Source organism: Vidua macroura, chromosome 2 (genome assembly GCF_024509145.1).
Source record: "Vidua macroura isolate BioBank_ID:100142 chromosome 2, ASM2450914v1, whole genome shotgun sequence".
NCBI classification, from domain to species: Eukaryota; Metazoa; Chordata; class Aves; order Passeriformes; family Viduidae; genus Vidua; species Vidua macroura.
This window is the reverse complement of record NC_071572.1, coordinates 7,322,609-7,339,164: the sequence shown is the minus strand read 5'-3', so window position 1 is coordinate 7,339,164 and position 16,556 is coordinate 7,322,609. Positions and strand designations below refer to the sequence as shown.

Genomic DNA, 16,556 nt, shown 5'->3' with positions numbered 1-16,556 from the left:
TAACAAAAGTCTTTCAGCCCACCCTGAGTCTCAGCACTGAAACCACCCAGAGAGGAAAGGAACCACAGCAATTCATCTCTCAGCTGAGATGAGGAGCTGCTCAACAGTTGTGCCTGCAGATGGGAAATGTGCATCACATCCTTGCTAAATGACAATTTCTAAAGCTCGTTTTGCCAACCCTGCAGCTCAAAATTTACAGAAGTACAGAGGTGACAGAGACTGGGGAAGGAACAACTGTAACCCCAGACACAGATCATCAAAGCTGTCAGAGATAGATAAGGGTGCTTATTTATTAAGATTATCTGAGTTGAGTTGTATAAGACTTCATTTTCTAAGTCATACAAACTGTAATCATGTCATGTGCTGTATATTTCATTTCTCTCTGTGCTACCTTTAACAGACATAACCCAAGCTTGCAAAATCTTTCCCTGCAGTCAGCTTGCACACCAGAGACTACACCAGCTCAAATGAGGATCCTTAAAACATGCAAAGAAGCAGTAAGGACAGATGATTCCTTCACTGATATTTTATCAAGGTTGGTAGCAGCACACTCCAACACCTGGAACACTTGGAGTCCTACCTACAACATATGCCAAAATCCAAAATGTATGAACTTAAACTGAAGCTGGGATGCATGATGGGTTCTGCTGTCGTATGCAGATGGAAATCCAAATGTCACATTACTGAGGAGGTTAGTGAGTACATATAGGCCAGGAAATGTGGACTGCAATGTTAAAGAGGCTGTCTCATGTCTTTTCATTAGTCCAAAATTTAAAATTAGCAGAGCAGGCCTGATGTAATCTTAACCCTACTGAAACTATTTTCTGATGGTAACTTACTGTCTAGCACAGAGCAGCTCATTTTCCATCAGCTAGACACAAACTTGAAGAAAATCAATTATTAATTACTCTCTCCTTCAGGAGTACAACACCTGAATAAGAATAAAACCCTAAAATTTTGATAACATCAAAGCCTTTTTTATCATCTCCTTCACTTTAAGTTATTTTACTTTGTGTGTCATTGGGACTTCAAGGACAACGATCATAAATCGATATATTGCAAACAACCTTTTTCTACGACAATCTTGTCAGTTTATCTGTCTGTTCTGCTTCCTGTCTCCTTTCCTTCAATCCCTGGTGGTGTGCAAGAAGGAGAACTGGTTGTGGTTGGAATATCCCACAGCCTGTTGCCTTCCCGTGTCCCTCAATGAACTGAGCTGACCTGTGGGAATGGAATTCCTGTAAAGACACTTCCTGAACCCCTTTGCTTCAGAGCCTCAAAATTTGAGATTTTGGATCATATCAGACCATCACGAACTTGCTCAACATCTCTTCCAAGTGAGGCCCAATTTTTTGAGGAACTTAATATAAAACAAGGTGTTTTGGCTCTCTAGTTCTTTTTCATTAAGTTAAAAAAAAAGTAAGAAACACAAGTTGAAGATTTTGACAGAAAAAAAAAATGAGCAATATCTCCTCCTTTAAAAATGATCTTCCATTTAGAAGTAAAAGGCCTGTCACTCCTCTTCCTTATTTAACAAGATTTAATTGTTAAGAATGTGAGACATGCAACACAGGTCTTAAAGTCACCTTAATTCAACATTTTAGATCAAGTGTTTAGATCAAGATCAGTGTTGTCTAAAAAGGGTTTTGACAGTTTGTTGCAATAAGATACCATAGCACTATATACATAAAAAAGATATTTATACCCAGATTTTTTTTTTCTTTTCTATTTAAAGCCTACACATTTGCTTACCTAAGCAGCAAACACTGCTTTATTAGCTACTAATGTGGCTAATACTTTCAAAACAATTGTATTCAAATTGATGACAATTACTGGGAAGAAAACAATTTGCTACTACATTCAAAGAGACAGATCTTTTTTCCCTCTTTACTCATCCACAAAATTTATAACATATATTTGTTCTTCAACTTTCCCTTTGCCTTCTATTGAACCTCTTTCAAAAATTAAGTATTCCCAAAATTAATTAAATCTCCAATTAGTCACTGTATCAGCTCATTTACACATGGCACTGCAGCTTAAAATAGTGATTGAACCTTTCTGTGAAATAGCACTTCAGATTAGAGGGCATCCACATTTAGAAAGCCATCGCTGGCAATGCTGGGTTGACACTTTTTGTTTTATTCTCAAAGGAAAATTTAAAATAATGTATTATGATGACTATGGCACAGAAGAACATTTGGGTTGAAGATCTGATACTTTGGAAAATTAGATATCCCAGTATAAGCCACAACTGAGTTCCCAGACAGCAATATTTCTATCCCATTCTATCTATTTCTACTTTTCAACAGGTCACATCTTTGAAACCAAACCTAGGTTTGAACTCAGCTTTAGGGTGAAACCTACAAAGAACAAAGCAAAAGACAGCAATTCACTGGATCTCACCCCAATATGAATACATATTCATAGATACTTCCTAATATTAATCCAAGAGGGAAAAAAAAAGAATACGTAACACCAAATCTTAACCGCAAGAAAATCAGAGAAGGAACGGCACTCCAGTGCTTGTGAAAGGAAAATACTCCCCAAGAAAACCTTAGGGTATGCTTGGAACTCATGCAGCAAAAATTCAAATGCAGAAAAAATATTTACCCCCAATTTTAGAGATTTACCCTCAATTTTAGAGATTTTCTGAATTTAGTTCAGAAGTGTGTTTCCATGGTTTTGTCAGTATAAAAGCAAAATACAGGCCAAAAGAGATTTCTTCTGCTGTCCTGTCTTTCATATCTCCAAGCAAAAAGGGGGATAAGCTATCCCTAAATGATCAGCCACCTCCACCAATAAAATAGTAAGTTTGTAGTCTGTTTTTTCTTCTTATCAAGCAAAAAAATCAAACAGTTTATCAGTCACTCTATATATTTACCAAATCTCTTAGGCATACATACGTTATAAACAAATGCTGGTATGTAAAAATATCTTTAATGTATCTACAGTTTGGAAACAACTCTTCTTTTACACTGTCTGGCTGGGATATTGAGGGGATGGAAAAGGAAGAACACTGAGATAAGATGCTCACTAAATTTGCTATTCTATTACCATGAAATAAATATTTCCATACCAGGCACCAACAACATTCTTCATACACAAAGGATTCAGGAAGTATTTTTTTGTTCACAAATACTTCATTCTCTGAATTCCACAATTACCTATTAACATTGACCTTACCCCTGTCAATTCTCCTATCCTATTCATAGAGTCACAAAAGGGTTTAAGTTGGAGGGATGTGCTTAATAAATTTTATCAGAACATGTACTTGGTGCTCTCAAAAATGATACTTCCATGGTTTGTTTGGGTTTTTTTTAAAGAAAACAAACTATCTCCCTTTTCAAAAACAAGCATTTGCAAATAATTATTTACCTCAGCACACAGACAAGCAAAATCTGTTCTCAATAAATATTGTAGTAAGAGGTTTCATGGTCTTAGAAGAATTGCTCTGAACACTGCAGATGTAGCAGGTACAGAACTGGGAAATGCACTTTGTCAAGGCCTTTTGGACAAAGGTCCAACAGGAGCTGCTGGGTGGCTTCCCAGGGGCCACATGGCACACACAGGAGGTGACAGCACAGCATCTCAAGGTCCTGTCTGGCTGGCACTGAGGTGTGGTGACTGCTCCAAACAGAAGCTACAGCTGCTGACACAGAGCAGCCCTTCAGGAGCCTGTCCTCAGACCTTCCCTTCCTACTCCCCAACTCATTAAAGGTCATTTCCTAGCAAAGGGTCAAGACCTCAAATTCAAGTAACTACTAAGTAGAACTTCTTAAGAAGGAGTTCAGGGTCTTGGATCCAGATTCCTTTCTTATATAATTTCTTTCTTGACAGTATGTTTCCAATGATTCACTGCTAATTTGCATTTGCTGCAGGATTACACACTGGACACTCTTCTCACTTTCCTACAACAGCACATAGGCCCAAAACTATCATTCCAGAATTAATCTTCAAGGAAGTGACTGATTCTCATTACCAGATGGATGGAAGAAGGCACAAAAATGATTTTTAGGCATGTATGTACTAAGCATACACAGGTAAATGATGAGACATTTCCCTGAGGAATAAATAATTATCAGGATCTCAGAAAATTGAACTTTCCAATAACTTTTTTTTTACTAGTTTTTTTAACTCTTGGTATGAAAGAATCAAAATTGGTTCATTAAGCTGAAATGAAATATTCTGCTCCCTCAGCAATAAAGAAATCAAGAAACTGATTACAAATATAGCTTTATCTCTGGTTCACCTTGAGGTAGATGAGAATCTATAGCTCACACAAGAAGTGATTTTGGGCCAGTGAAGACTGGTAATCAAAGCACAGATTCTAGTACTTGAATAGGAGAGGGGAGAAATAAGGAGAGCTTTGTCCACTGATTAATTTCCACTGGGAGTACTGGAATAAATGCATGGAATCAAAATCCTCAAAATTTTACTTTTACACTCAAACATCCTGTAACACTTCACAGAAAAACACAAGATGTCAACAGCTGAATCAAAAGCATCAGTTCAAGAGTGTTCAGAAAAACTGATGTTGTTCTAACAGACTCCTTTAATGCCTGACCAAGTGTTTTGCCTCTTTCTTTTCCTTGCAGAGAAAAGAACAGAACATCAGGAGGAAGTGAACAAAAACAGAGAAAAAAAAATTTAGAACTACTTTAGGTATTAAATCATTCAACAGTGAGGAGAAAAGCAGCAAACAAATGTGTCAGAAACAGCACTTCAATTACAGGAACAAAAGGGAGTATGTTAAAAACAGCAGCTTTGCCTTCTAAAGAAGAGATGTTGGAGAGCACCTTCAGGCTCAGCTCATCAGATGGAGATGATGATTGCTATTCTTCTCTTTTTCCATTCAGAGAGCTTTTTTATCCCATTCATGTGTACCGCAGCCTTGTTCCATCCCAGGCTGTGGCCTCACCAGTATTTCTTCAGCAGAGCACTGGCCAAACCAGCAGCCCCTCTGGCTACTGCATCATCCCAGAACAGCCTCAACCAAATCAAAGGAGAAACTAAAACTACTCAAAAGACCCCAGACAAAACAATTCTCCCTTTTTTTACTGTGTTGTTTTTCAGTCAGGGCAGATGCTTGGTTTGGCTTAAAGCATTGCTGTGCAAAGAGCTCTGTCCAGATAGTCAGACCCAGGAAGGAACAGCTGGCACAGGAGGTGTTTCAGCAGCACTGCTGCTGCTAAAGCCTTGTTTCAGACCCCAGTGATCTTTCAGAGGCTCCTACAGCCCCCCCGTGGCACCTGCACCACTCCTTCACACCTGCACTCGTGCAAGGAAGCAAAGGAACTGATCAGACAGCCTTGGGTGAATCCACACACAGCTGCCTTCCCTGTGTAATCTGCGCTGCAGCTACAACTGTTTTGATTGCATGCAGCACACACAGCAAGATGAGTAATAACAACAGGAATATGTCAGCCACCACTGCTGCCAAAAACTCCTCCATGAAATTTCACCCTCAGGTGAATATAGATGCATTAACTGTTCTCTACACCATCTCTCCCCCTGCATTCTGGTTATATTTTAGACTTCCCCTTTATGACTTTTAATGTCCACTTTAAATCTATTAGTCCTGCTAACAGAACTGAGCTTACATACTATTTCCTCTACTCTCTCTCTCATACATATCTATGCAAGCCTAACAAAATGCTTTTTTTCTAATGACAGGTTCTCTCATTTCAGAACCTCCTCCTAGCACCTGTTCCACTTCTAATTTTTCTTAACAAAAGTAACCAGAACTGTGAGTAGAACTCCAGAAGAGGTCTTAGCGAGAGTCTGCACAATGCTAACAATATTTTCTTCTCTGCTGGAAATATTGTGCCTGGTACACAGTCATATACCTGCCTTGTTGACACACAGATTATTGAGCCATCTAGTATAAATACATTCTTCTGCTGAGTTGTTGACACTCAACCAGCCTCAGCCCACCCCACAGGCTGTTACTACTATTTCCATTCTCAAGAAGTTCATGATTTCCACTACTAAAGTCCTTCCTGGATGGTGTCCAGGTCCTCCTCTGCAGTATCCTCAAATGTTGCCTTGCAAGGATACTTTAATGTAATAGTACAGTTCAATTTAGCACTTTTTAATTTTAAAATAACCCAACAGACATCTAATCCAAAACTGGCCAATGACAAACCTTCATTTTTACACTATTTCTTCTCTGAATGCCCTGTGTTAATTCCATCTTTAGTCCAATACAGATGATTTAGATTTATCATATTGCTATCCTTGTTTTAAAAAACGCCTGCAACTCAAAGTACAAGAGGGAAGTGAGAGAGAAGCACTGGAACATCTGATTCATATAAGGGTTTTTTCCATTGCTTGAAATACACCAGCATTAATTCAGCTGCCCCAACCCTACTGCTGTACAAAATCAGAAGCTTCCTACAGGTTCGTTACAAGGGACAAAGGTACATCTAACTTGCATTGGCCACTACAGAAGTGGAGGAGAAACTCAACATTTTTAATGGAAATAACCTCATTTAAATATTGCTATTATGTCTGTGGTAACATATGACAGTTCCTCAAAATTGAAAATATATCACCTTTATATTGTATTATATGCAAAAAATCAGCATTTCTTTAAGGGCCTCTCTGCTCCCTGTATTTGACTAACAACAAAACTCCTTTGCTACCACTACACAGTAAAGTCTAAAACTTGAAAAACAGCAAAGGTCAAACAAAACAATATTTTCATAACACACACATAGAACTAAACAGAATTTACTCTGATAGCCGGTTCAATCAAAATTGCTTTCTGTGTAGCTCAGTATTAATTCTTATTAAAAAAAAACAAAAAAAAACCAAACAAAAAAACCCCAAAAAACAAAAAAAAAACCCCAAAAAACCAAAAAAAAAAAAAAAAAAAAAACAAAAAAAAAACCAAAAAAAACCAAAAAAACAAAACAAAAAAAAAAAAAAAAACCACACAAAAGCAAACCAAAACCAACAACTCAGTTCAGTCTGGCTGTCACTAACAATCCAGGCTCAGGGATATTTCTAGGTGTATACCAATTCACAAGACCCTTTGGAAGCAATAAAGAGAAATTATTGAGGCCAGTAAGAGAAACCAAGTTTCTAAGTAAGAAAGTTCTCCATTGCAGCACTGATCAGTGAAGTCAAATTACCTGAAACATCTTGATCCAGACAGAATTTCCTGTACTTCGTACAGGAGTGTGGCCTCTGAACTGCCAAACACATTCATGTGCTAGGAAAAGGAAAAGTATCCTGGAAAGAAAGTCTGTCTTGTGTGTTTCAAAACTATTAAATTTCATAAGTTGTCATCAAAATTACGTATGAAATGATGAAAAGCATGAGGTTTCCTTTAAAAAACTTGAGGTTTTCTTTAAAAAAAAGTTGGAAGACTTCCAGTATTTCAGAAATTGAATTTACTACTCAAATAATCAGCCTTTAGGGTCATTCATAACATTTTAAATTATGGAAGGATTATGGGATTTATTAAGAACATTCACCTGAATATTGGGAAAAAACTTTCTGGTTATGATATTTATAGAAGGTTGTTGAATTCTCTTTCCACGGGAGAAATGAATGAATTCTGACCTCTTAAGGTCTGAAGTTTTCAACAGTCTACTGAAATGAAAAACCTGTCACAGATGAGGAAAATTTAATTTCTCTATCTGGATCTCTGATTTCTGAACAGAAGTTTCTTGTACTTTTACATATGTAATGCATATAAACCACTGTTTGAAGTGATGGTATTTTTTCTGGTTTGGGGTGGTTTTTTTCTAATTTTTAACTACAGATTATAGATTTTTTTAAAGAATAGATTATATTTCAACCGTCTAGGAATCTCTATGAGAAAAATATTAGGCTGTACACAAGCTGTATTAGTTCAGCCTTTTCCTGCATTAAAATAAGTTAATTTTTAGTAGTTTATTTAGAGTTGGACTCAATGATCCCTATGGGTCCCTTTCAAATCAGAATATTGTGATTCTGGGAAATTTCATCTCTCTTACTAAATTCAAAAAATAAACTAAAACTATTATATGGTTCTACAATTCTTGGGAAAAGCTAATGCAGCTACTAGAAAAAGCTTTGAAACCGAAAATAACTATTTACCTAACTAAATATCTGGATGGTAACAAACACCCTCCCTAAGTATTTAAACATAAAATACCAGCTTCCTGTAAAACAAGTGTTCATGAATTTTAAATTCACCTCTTCTCTCTGTGTACAAAGTTTAAGGTCTCTCCTTAGTAAAATCTTGCCATCATGAAGACTCAGCCATAGAGAATCTCTCATATTAGCTGCAGGACAATGATTCCTGTGTGAACTATAACCACCTACATGACAATTATTAGTACACATGCAGCACAATGCATTCCATGATCATTTCACAACTCCTTTATTAAAAAACCCACAATGTTTTCTAATGGCTAAACATTTAGCAGAACTGTTAACTGAAACTAATTTAGTTTAAGTAAAGCCTTTATTTTAAAGCCACATAAAATATTTCTCTTTTTTTTTTCCCTATTACAAAAAGGGAAAGCTGTCTGGATGAATTTCCCAGTGAGCTTTGAGCACAGCTGTACTGAAGTGTGAGCCAGAACCACTGTGAGGAAAGCACAGGGTGCCAGGAGAGGACAAGGGTTTTACTACCTCTTTTCAAAAAAGACCAAACAACAAATTACTCCTGGAAATACAAAAGGCAGGAATCAGAGCATTGACTCCATCAGTGCACAACCAAATAAAGTGCTCATGCTGAAACATTCCACACTCCTGGAAGTGATTATCTGACCTTTGGGACACTGACAAAAATAGGAAGCTGAATCCATGGTCCAGGTCAGGAACAGCATCTGACTTTTCACCAGGTTCCAGCTGCCCTTTATTTATGTTCAAGGACTGAAGAGTGAAATGAGGCAGCCAAGCAACACCTTGGGTCCATGAGCAGATCTCAGTTTGTTTCCTTATGTTCTCACACCAAAAAGCAAAAAGTCGAAGTATTCTTTCAGTCATGTCACTTCAAACTCAAATTAAACCAAAAGTGATTTCACCTGAAGTGATAAATGCTGTGGTTCCTCATTTGGACCACAGAATCAAATTCCTTCTCTAAATTACACCAAACCACCTGTGCAGCAATGTTCTTAAAATAAAACAAAATTAAAAATATCCACAGACACTGGTAGAAGTCCTAAAGAAGAATTAGGAGACTGTTCACTAAGAAACTTGCTGCTGCCTATCTGAGACATTCCCAAGCATTGCTCACTTGGCTGGTGGTGCTGCTGTCACTGGAAAGGAGCCCAGCAGCAGAAATGCAGCTTCCAGCTTTGTTCCAGGCTATACACACATGGAAAAATAAGCACAAATCCACACCAACTTCCCTGGCAGTAAAAAGGCAAAAACAGAGAATTCAACTACTCCTCTGGTTTGAATGACAGCTCATTCTTGAAGCTATGAAGAATCCCAAGTAATCAAAAAGTAGGGTTACAAATGTGAACAAAACCAGGATTTAGAAGCGCCAATTGTGTTTGGACTAACAGTATATACCTACACTATGGAACCCTACCATAGCAGCCTGCTGGTTTATATTAGAAATTGCATTGAAAATTCAAGTCTAACCATATTTTTAGTTGAATTGAAGGCTACACAAAACACAACCAGAAGTTAACTGCTAAGAAAAGCAACATTTAGGAAAAAGTGAATGAGGAGAAATGCGCTGTCAGTTGAAGACGGGGGAGAGGGAAATGGGACGAAGAAATCAAATTATCATACTATATTTTCTTCATTATGCTTCTCTAGTCAAAACAATTTGAAGAGGGGAAAAAAAGAGAAAGACAAGTGCTATAGACTGCAGAGAATACACAGCATTGCTCAACCACACAACACAACTCCCTGCTGGCATGCTTTTCAAATAACTACACAACACTGCTTGTAAAGATGTAAAAATACAAATACCCAACACCCAATACTTTGTGTGATGCATGTGAAAACCAAAACCCAACCACAACCAACCTCCAAAACTTTTAAGAAAGCTTATGATGGTTGTTAGTCCCTTCAAACACCCATCCAGCACTTTTTTAGTCAGTAACAGGGCAACTGTTTATGCAGTTGAAGTTGACAGCAAGGCTTTATTTGGCTTTTAAGAGCACAAGATCAACTTTGACAGCTAAGGCCTATTAGGAAGGGACAGGTTCCACAAAATGAGGGCAAAGCAGTTGTGCCAACAGCATTATCACCCTGGAAAAGGAGCACTTTACACTTCTGTGCTGTTGTGGGCTAGGGAGAGTTAATTTTCTTCATAGTAGCTAATATGGGGCTATGTTTTGGGACTGAGAGGGAAATAAGGACCAAAGCATAATGTCTCACCACCCTCACTGCAAACAATGTCCAAACTCATGGCCAATTTTAACCTACTCCAGTTTTCAACTGCTGCACACACTATTGTCACCATAGGCCTATAAAAAGCCTCTCTCCATTTTATAATCCCCTCTAAAGTACTGAAAGGCCACAATAGGGTCTCCCTGGTGCCTTCTCCAGCATGAACAACCTCAGCTCTCTTGGCAGCAGAGGTGACCCAGCCCTCTGGGTATCCTCGTGTCAGCCCCACATCCTTCCCACGTTGGGGACCCAGAGCTGGAAGAGCACTGCAGGTGAAACTCTGATAAACTCCTCCAGCAAGTTATGGCTTCACTGGAACCTCAGCAATCCCCCGAAGGTTGAAACTTGATTGGTTGATAGTACTATGGTAAATTTCAAATTAAAATGAACACATGGCAACATATTTAAAGCAGTAGTTCCTGCAAATCACGAGAAATTCCTATACTAAATTCCCTGGTAAAACTGCTCTAATATTCAAAACTCATTCAAAACAACAGCAATTTCAAGGGGATACCCAAGCCAGATTTAGCCTATCCAAGAGTTGAATTTTTTATAATATATATGATGCATATATTCAAACCCAAACCTCCCTCATATATGTACACATAATTAAAATGTGATACAGCAAAGCAATTCAAATATATGTTCCTGCCAAATCTCTTGCAATCATTTTAAAATCTGCTTTTCTTTTCTGCAAATTAAATGCATCTGAGACTACATTACTGGGCCATCATTAACTAGCTCAGATCATTCTTCTATATTTTAATTTTACTGAAGTTCCTATTCTTCAAAGACCAAGCATGCAAGATACCAGACCAAGTTATTGCCTTCTGAACAAAAAAATCAAACAAAAAAGCCTAAACAAAAAATACAATCATAATAAGTTTTCACTTTCATTTACTCTTGCATAAAATGCACATCTGAGGTATCAATTTCCCCTACCTTAGATATTTTAATTATTAGAGCACACCAGCACAGAAGCATCTCACACTATGGGTCAACAATGAAAAAAACCCCAGTAATTTAAGCTATATTAAATGTGATAGTGTCTGGAAGCCTTTATCAACAATGTAGTGCTGATCAGACAATAAATTGAGCCTTCCTGTAAAAATTAGAATTGAGCAAAATTCAGCAGTCACAGACTTTAGCTGACTAAAAGATAGAGAAGTGCTCATCTTCTCTATCAAGAAGCATATCAAGATTTAACTTCACAGAACAGCAGGATTCAGCAGGATTGACTTTGATATCCCTTGTCAGCTGCTAGAAGCTCTTTCATTACAGTTCTGTGTTCTCTACTCTTTTCACCCATTAGCTAAAATCTGCATATTAGTGCAAATAGAAAACAAGGACAGACTTTTATTGTTTCTTCAGGAAAGTTAAAAAAGTCAAATCCCAATGAAAGCATAATCTCAGTGCGCTGCTGAAATCCACTGTTCTTCCTGACAATTACTGATGTGTAATTTGCAGAAATCACTATCTTCAGCACATGGAAAGCTCCTCTACTGCAAACTGCAAGCTAAAGAGCAACATAAGGAGCCCATTCCAGTTTTGTGAAGGTTATATTCATGATCTACAATAAAGAGTTTCTTTAGTCCAGCACAGAGTTGCATTTTTGGTTAGAATGCATAGTTATGTCCCATCTTCTCTGTTTGCCTATCAATCTTTTCCATCTATTGACAAAGGTTTAGCTTCAGATCACAATCTAACAGCAGACAGTCCTACACAAATATTTTAATCAATATTTTTATGTTGTGCATCAGATCTTTATCTAGGAACAACAGGCCCTGAATTTAAGTTAAAAGAAAATTCCTCTACAGATAGAAGTGAAACAGAAGGACACATTTAGAATGCTGACTATTTGCAACAGCTGAGTTACTTAAATCCACAGGCACAATTTAACAAAAAACAAAAACAAGTTATCTGAGTATCACAAAAAGTCTCATTTCCAAAGTTCTTACAAAAAAGACGTGCTAAAGACTTTAAAAACTGGTTGTGTGTCCACACTGATAAGCACAGATATTCACAAGAGCTCACTGCAGGTATATAATGATATCTGGCATTCATGTCCCTCTCCCTGGCTAAACCCCTGGTATCAGCTACAGAAGGAAATTACAGGGGACATCCCTCCTTCACCTCTCAGCTCTTCAGGAGCTGTGGGTGAAATGCAGAGCCACAGGACTTTGCCATCTACCAAAATGACACATGAGAGCCCCTACCCTAATTTTTAAAAATTTCCCTAAGAAACTGCAAAGATCTTAAAAGCCACATCACGTCCTGCCTAAATTAAAGTTTCCAACTGCTCTGTTGAGAGCAAATAAGGCCAGTTTGGGAGAAGAAAAAAGCAGTTTATAAAGTTTTTAATTTGGAATTCAAGCAGTTCTGTGATACCAACAGAGAGAAAGCTACCTCTGTGCTTTTGTGTACACTACAAAGAAATACAGATATCACATATTTATCATCATAGAAAACACAAATGGATGAGGCTCCTTTTTTCAGAGCATTTTAGTCTGCTGCTGTTTGCAAAAAGTTATGCTGAAAGTTATGAAAACAGCTAGAGCTGCCAACACAGCAACAGATGAGAACCTGCTCAGACTTCTTTCATATTAGAACTTTGTAGTAAGCTCTTAAAATTCTTCTTCTCTCCATGCTCATGAAGCTTAACATGGCACTTCTTTGGCTGTCCCCCTTGCAGCACTCAAAGCTAGCATATTTTCTTGAAATCTTTAGAGATAAGCTCCTTCAGTAGATGACTAAGGATGCCTTACTAATGAAGGCACTTCTATATGCAAGAGCTACAGTTTCAGTATATGTTTTTCCATCATATTTGTAATACAATTAAAAAGTTATCCTTAAAACACTAAAAAAACTGAATGAGTCACAGGTTATCAACTGCAGCTCCTGGAAATGCATTGCTTTCCATTTTAAGCTGCCTCTGCCCTGCACCGAGCATCTTTCTTTGCACCTGAAGATCAACACAGGCCACACCAAAGTGCTTGAACATTATGGATGAGGCTAAATGACAAAGTTAAATTCAGAAAACAAAGCTAAAGGCACAAAAACTTTCACACTGCCTCTGAACAGAAGTCTTTCAAGGCTGGCTGCCTTCCTAGCAACCTTCCTTCCCAGGAACACCCAAGGAGCAGGTTGTGCATTGGACAGACTGTAGGAGCAGATGTCCTCAATGCATTAAAATAACAAACAGAACACAAATTTACTTTAAAAAAAAAGTATAAACATTTTCGTACATGCCTCAGAGTAATTTAAATGCAATTTAGGCACTGTTTTGGGTCAAAACCAAATGCCACCAATAAAAACCCCTACTACTTAACATGAATTTCCAGCACAAGCAGAGAGCTTTCCACTCTTATGTACCTCCTTTGCATGCAAGCAGATTATTTTGGCCAGACTTCAATGACTCTTTTCTGTGCTCTGCTGCACCTCTGGACATTTTACAAGAGCAGAAAAGTTGGGGAAATGCCAAAAGTGACTCCAGCTGCCACCTGGACTATGGCTGGGTGGGTGCTTTGAGAAGAACTATTACACAGGTAATCAGGAAAGGAGGAAATCCTGTCCTTCCACTTCTGCCAGGTTCCTCCTATCCTGGGCAAAGGTGTGGCCACAGGGGTGAGACAGGCTAGAAATGGACCCAGTGAAAAACAATCCATCACAAAGAACTGGGCTATCATGGGTCGGTTTTCAGTCCTCTTCTGGCCCTGGAAGGGATCACCTCCTTCAGAAACAGATGTTACTGCAATCAGCTTGAAACAAGAAAAGGAGAGTATAACTTGAATGCTTGCCAGTGTTAAAGGACAAAAGATTGTTAGCAGAATCAGACAGACAAACAAAAATAAATTTGAAAAAATTTATTTACAATATAGAGAAGAGAGGCTTCTCTTTTAAACTGATACTCTTCTGTTTTACACTAATTCAAATTACACTAAGATTATTCCAGCCCGAATCTTAATTATGAAAAAAGCTAAGATTTTACTCCTATGAAAGAAAAATTCACATCCCATGACTTTTCTATCAAAAGCTAGATTGCTTTTGCCTACATTTTAGATTCAAAGAGCTAACCTATTATTCAAAAACACATCTAAATTAGGTGAGCATCACAGGATACAAAATGCTGCAACAAAACCTTTTTGCTCTTCCTACAGCTATTAAAAATCCTAAAATTTTAATGTTTTAGTACACAGATGATCACTAAAAAGCAGCTCTCCAAAACAGGTATTTCACTGTCAATTAGATAACCCACACTGCACTTCTATAATTATACAGGTTCAGAGGTTATTTTAGGCATAACACCTATCTGAAAAAATCTCCCAAGTCACAAGCCAAATAGAAAATAATTTTAAGTGATCATTATTTGGCAGGCTTTCCAATATGTACATATAAACAAGTTCCTAAACTATGTGCACAAACCCCTTCTTTTAGAACAGAACCAACTATTTAAAGCAATCCAGTGTTATTTCCCACAGATTTTAGACCACTTGCATTTTCCACATTTGTTTTTTAACTGTAAAGTTCATTTCTCAGGTGGGAAATGACCTCTGGAGGTCATTTGGTCCAAGCCCCTGGTCCAGCAGGGCCACCTAGAGCCAACAGCCCAGGACCATGTCCAGGTGACTTTTGAGTATCTCCGACAATCAAGAATCTCCCTTGGCAGTATGTGCCAGGGCTTGGGAGCCCTCACAGTTAAAAGGTGTTTCTTGGTGCTCACTGCCTCTGGTCCTGTCACTGGGCACCACTGGGAAGAGCCTGGCTCTGTCCCCTTTGAACCCTCTCTTCAGGTATTTGTACAGCAGTGAGACCCTTCCTGAGCCTCCCCTTCTCCAGGCTCAACAGCCCCAGCTCTACAGTAATGTCACAATATCTACACAATATAATGCACAGAACATTAAACCACAATGTTTTGTTAACATGACGCATTAAATTGTCTCTTCACATCTGTGCTGATGTCACTCCATCAGGTTTGTGTGAGTCTTGACACACACCACAACCAACATCTAGGCTGTCACAAATCAAAAAACACATTAAGGTTGGATGATCAAGAGACTTAATTCAAAAGAGCACTTGTGACCTGAGAAAAAAGAAAAAAACAGCAATGGAGACACACCCATACTGCAGGTCTATTGATTTTAAACAATATTTCTCTGTTACAAAGAAATATAAATCTCACTGGTAATAGAGAAAAATACATCACGTACTTCAAAACAACCTAAACTGCAAACAGAAAGGGATTAACACTGTTACTTCTTTTTTGCACATTTGTTCTTGAGGAAGGATAGGCTTATTTTCAAGTACTAGATGGGTAAATTTTGGAATGTTTAAAAATGCTTTGAGAAAGGCTAAAGAAGTCATATGGTTTACACAGGTCTGATAAAGCCCCATGTTAACACCCATCTTCCTCTCAAACACCATTAAGAATTAAACTATGGTATATACTGATGTGACTTGGAAACATGAAGTCATACCACTGTTAGGCAATCATCTGGAAAATACAGTAAGTAAAAAGAAAAAATATCAGACAAATGAAAAATTTTAACATATTAAAAATATAATTGTTTCCCTTTGAAGAATTAAAATTAAGAAGTGACTGAAGAGTTCAATTTGCTCTCAAATTTACATTGCATAATTAATCTCTTGATTTTCCTTTTTTTTTCCTGAATTCACAAACTGAATGATAAATTAACTTCAACATTTCAATGCTTTGGCAGCAGTCTCCTAAAAAACACTATTAGGAGACACACCATGTACCCTATGGGCAGAAATAGTTACACTCCTTTTCACATTTCCAGTATTATTTGAACTTATTTCCAGGCTTTTTTTAGGATCACAGGTATATGCCTTAAATTGTAATATACAGTTGGAGCATCAAGATGCATGCAAGTTCTATGAAAACTAGCCACATTCACTGCATGAGTATTAAAATACAGATATATTAAGAAAGTTACTTTCATTGGCTCATATTCTCAGTACTAGTTAATAATGGCACGATGTTGGTAACTGTTGTGGGTTAACCCAGCAAGGAGCAAACACAGGCACTTGCTCACTCCCCAGCCCCAGTGGGATGGGGGAGAGTAAAAAGGAAAGTTGTGGGTTGAGATAAAGACAACTGAATAGGACAGAAGCAAAAGGGGAAATTACTATTAATAATAACATTATAATAATTATTTTTTTATTATTATTACAAGCCAAACAAGTGATGC

General features: G+C 37.7%; 1 protein-coding gene across 10 annotated transcripts in view; it reads right to left on the bottom strand.

Annotated features, from left to right (window-relative positions):
- CASK (calcium/calmodulin dependent serine protein kinase) overlaps window positions 1-16,556 on the bottom strand; it is a 187,041-nt gene that overhangs the window by 143,368 nt on the left and 27,117 nt on the right. The gene's annotated exons all lie outside the window — the stretch shown is intronic.